Below are 5,053 nucleotides of genomic sequence, written 5' to 3'. Positions count from 1 at the left end.
TTTGATTTCCAATATTATTTACACATTGTATCCCCTCTAAAGCTTTTGTGCTTATGATGAAATAAGCTCCTATGTTCAATCACACAGGCTTTGATTACAGAGACTCGCTTTACTGATTTGTTACTTAAGGAAATCAGGCATCATATTCATTCCAAAACCATTTACATAATAATCACATAATACAGTAAGCATACCATCCATCTCCTCGGCATTATCTGACACTGACTGCAAGTCTATTTGGATGGGAATCTCCTTCTCTGACATGTTTTATGACGGTAATAAAACTCTGTTCACGCTGCCATGCCTTTGGAATGAAGCGGCTTTATTTAGATGGTTTAATCATTAGTGTGTTTTGCCGTGTTTGTTTGGTGCTAATTTTTTTAATTAAAAGTGTTAATTTAACCTCCAGCTAAGATAATTAGCATAGCAGAAAGCGGCTGGGGCTTTTGTGCAGTTGAGGCTGTGGTCTCCGAGGGTGAGAGAGCAAGCAAAGCGTTGACATTGCAATCCTGACAGGAAAAGCCGCAGCAGCTCCAACATCCAGCACACACCGCGCTTTATGTAAGCAGATGGAGGATGAAGACCTCCGGAGGTGGTGTGTGACAGGTAAAAATGAATAATGTCGTCTTTTACTGATTAGGCCCTCATTAATTAAGCCCTTCGTCTTCAAGGAGAGTCTCTATCTCTCGTGTTTTATATACTCCAGAGTTCAGTAGCTACATATCACTAGTATTGTCACAAATAGCAAAGTAAAATGGCACTACTTTTCACATAACAGCTACATCCCAACACACACACACACACACACAGCACATGACTAATAACATAATCAAAAATATTCTAAACCCATAAGCATGAATTGTATTTTTTTTTTTAACAGGTTATATATGTGCTAATGATATAACCGCTAAGCATGCCTGGGAATATTCAAATGAGCAAATCCTTAATTAGACTCAGGGACCCCATTACATTATATGTACGAAATAATTCATAATAATTTAATATTCATTTAAATATTATTACTAATCTGTTTATGACAATAAATGTACCGTTTATATTTATTTATATTTTGCCGTATATTGACAATTTATTATTTGCTTAATTGATTGATTCTTGGCATCATCCTAAAGAAGAATACAGTTGAAGCTCTGAAGGTGTCATGTTCGACCTACTGCTCAGTGAGACTCAAATTCTCTTAACTGCTTTGTGGTCGGAGTGGGAATTCCTTCAAAAGCTTATAAGCCTGCAAATTTATTGTCATTTTGTAATAATATTGATGAGAACATTACCCCTTTGTGCTGTTTTATGTTTATTGCCAATAAAAGATAAAATATAGTGTAAAGGCGAGTAAAACAGTATTTTGCAAAAGCAGGGCGCAGATTTACGCCAGGCCACGCTGACAGATTAATCTCCACATCATAAAGATGAGAGTAGCTCCCATATTTTTTCCTTTTTATGTGGATGTACAACATGCTGTTGAGCTCCAGGCTGGCCCAGGGGACTTCCGCCACACCCGCAGGGAAAAACTCTCCTGGATTGAAACGATGCAATTTGCCATCGCAAACGCTGGCACTCAATCATTCAGATAGGACCTCAAGCCAATGAATGTCAAATGCAGAGCAAGTCCTAGTGATGCGACACACAGAGTGCATGAGGGATGAGGAATGAGGGAAGGACAGTGACAGTTTTCACGTTGTAAATGCGCAGTGATTACTGACTCTCTTACTAACACCAAATAGGATTTTTTTATTTTTTTTATTTTCCATAATTGAAATTGCAATAATAGTACTTAAAGCAACACTTTCTATGAAGGCCATATTCATAATCAAATGAACATGTTCCTGACATGTCATAATGTTATGTTAGTTATGTTATAAGGTCCAACATCAATACCCTAAATATGTACACTTCCTAATATTTACAAAAAAAATTATGCCCATATCTCACCCCTTCTTCATTGGAAAATCTCATCTGAGTACTGGAAACTTACAGTACTTAAGAACTGCTGCTGTAATCATAAACATTCTTTCAGCACACTCGGTACTGTCTGACTTTATAGCACAAAACTGTCAAAGGGAAAAGATTTATAATCCCACTATCCAGCGTCACCCAGAATAGGACGGGCTCCATTTTTAATCTGGTTCCTCGCAAGTCGTCTCAGGAGGTTTTTCTTTGCCACTGTTGCCTCTGGCTTGCTCATCTAGACCTAGCTCTATATCCAGATTTCTGTACAGCTGCTTTGTGTCAGTGTCTAGTGTTCAAAGAGCTATACAAATAAAATAAAGTCTTTAGTCTATGACTAAAGTGTAATGCATTTTTCTGAAAATGTTAACAATGTGTATAATGATGCATTATAACATTTTGAATGTATTCACGGGGTATTTGAATATGGCCTTCATAAAAAGGGTTATGAGAACCAATTTTAGGGTTGTTGTTCAAGCTTCAATAAAAGTATATTTTTGAGTCTGACTCTTAGAGACAACACTGTGTGCATGGAGGTCAGTGGGTAGCATTGTTACCTCACAGCTCCACGGTCCCGGGTTTGAGTGAACTCGGGTTACTGTCTGTGTGGAGTTTCTGTGCATGTTCTCCCTGTGTCTGTGTAAATTTCACCCAGGTTCTCTGGTTTCCTCCCAAAACCATGTCAGTAGGTGAACTACTCTAAATTGCTTCTAGGTGTGAATGTGTGTACACAAGATGTGTTCTGACATAGTATATTCAATTAGTTAAATTAGTTAATGTTAGGTGGGCACAGTGGCTTAGTGGTTAGTATGTTAGCCTCGCACCTCCAGGGTTGAGGGTTCAAATCCTGCCTCTGTCCTGTTTACGCAGAGTTTGCATGTTCTCTTTGTGCTTCGGAGGTTTCCTCTGAGTACTCTGGTTTCCTCCCTCAGTCCAAAATTTATGCGCTGTAGGCTGATTGGCATTTCTAAATTGCTAAGTTGTCTGTAGTGCGTGAGTGTGTGTGCGATTGATTTATGTCCAGAGTGTCCCCCGTCTTATGCCCCAAGTTCTCTGGGACAGGCTGCAGTCTCCCCCACGACCCTGGGTAGGATAAGCGGTACAGAAAATTGATGGATGGATGGATGGATAGTTAAAGCAACTGGTCTTGTTGTGGCCCATCAGTTTGCATGCTTAATTAAGATGTTTCCATTCACGGCATCACCATTTGCTGGTATTGTTTTTTTTAAAATACATTTATTTCACACTATACAGCATGGCAGCTGTTTGAATGATGCTAGAATCATGCCATACATAAAGTACTACGTCACTTTTGCCTATTCCAACACTAATTTAAACAGTAACTTGTGTGACTTGTTGCCATGTATAATGTGTGAAAAGGTGAGAGATGTAATTAATAAACTGGTGAAGTGAGAACATAAGAGACATATCAGACTACTATACAACATTTTCTTCCAAAAGCTGGTCTATATTATCCTAAAGAAAGGACTAACAGATTTCATCTCTGTCTTTGATTAGGTTTTTACCATCCATGCCTGTAGCAAGCCAAGTCATCCATGTTATGTGTGTTATGATGTGTTTAATTATAGAACAGGCATCAGTGATCGTGGTGTGTGTGTATATGGTAGATGTGGTTTGGGAATGACTATCCCTACAGACAGGCCAGAAGCACTGCACGCCTCAGTACCAACTCACAGAGTATGCTGAGACACAGAGGTTGCCAATTCCATTAATGTTTTTTTAATTATTATTATTTAAGTTTTCTCAGTGAGCCTACAGTCAGCAGTCCTTCTGTTCCTCAGCAGTGAAGCCATTATTAGGAGAGTGGAAGGTGGCAAAAATGGCTCCAGACCAAATCTCTCCTTTCCTTCAGGCACTCAGACAGAGTGTGGTGAAGGGCAGCTCTTCTGAGACCGTGTCTCTCTCTCTCTCTCTCTCTCTGGATAAGGAGAGGGACTGCAGCCTTTGGTGTTGACAAGGCTGCTTCCTTTTATGAGGCTCAAAGTGAGACAACAGAAGTAGCTCTCATCAGACTTCCAGTCCATTGCCTTTGTAGGGGCATGATGTGAACAGCACAGAAAACATGAAATAAGGTTCTGTCTTTCGCCCTGAATATTCACTTCAGTAGTTTAATAAATTCTCAAATGTACAGGACAACTAATGAGCCTATATTTTGCATTAGGTTGCATGTTCATAATCAAATAATTATCTGTCAAATAAGTCAATAAACAATATATCGCTCTTTGCTAACTTCCTTTAGCCCTGCATGTATGTATTTAAGTAAATGCCTACATTGTACAAAACTAATGGTCCTGTTTACTCTCTTTAAGCATTTTCTAGATTCTGGTATTGTTTGGATTTTTCCATGAATGCAACAGCATACTAGATGTACAAATCCTGAATTTCCGAATTTCTGAGCGTCTGTGTGTTGGTTTATGTATGAACCACAGAAAGCTGGTGGTGAAGAAAATACGGATCAGAAGTCATTCGAATTGCCAATCGAATTGTCTTTTCATCATTACATTTTAAAGGAAAGCCTTCACCCCAGAAAACCTCAGAAACAGCTACTTCTCCTCAGGACCCATCTTTAGAAGAGTTTGAAGAGAAATGTGGCTCCAGTTACATAAAATAACGCATCATTCCCTTTAAATTATCTAAAAACGATCTAATACATAAAAATCTACTGAGATTGAGTTTGAATCTTTGTGAAACTGATTATAATTCTACATAAAAAACAGCATAAATAATTATTAGTTTATTGGCGGATGGCTTATTTGTGATGTACATAATTTCTAGTTGGCAGACAAATGAGTACATAGTTAAGATTTTATGCTCCAATCCTTTAAACCTTTGCCACACACACACACAACAGAGTTCCTTCTCCTCAGGGTGTGTTTCCTGGGCTCTGTGCTACAATAGACTAGTGTTATCCATAAGGAGATGAGCAAAGCCATGGCGCAAAGCCAAAGACGCTAATCATGATTGGCCGTGAAGTGGCTTAATCATCTGTTCCAGGCTGTAGCCACTCTCTGCTTGTTTGTACAAGCTGCTGGCTCTGTGCACGGTGTGTACATACAAGTTATTTGTAAAT

Source organism: Ictalurus furcatus, chromosome 14 (genome assembly GCF_023375685.1).
Source record: "Ictalurus furcatus strain D&B chromosome 14, Billie_1.0, whole genome shotgun sequence".
In the NCBI taxonomy this organism is placed as follows: domain Eukaryota; kingdom Metazoa; phylum Chordata; class Actinopteri; order Siluriformes; family Ictaluridae; genus Ictalurus; species Ictalurus furcatus.
Note: the sequence above shows the minus strand (reverse complement) of the source record.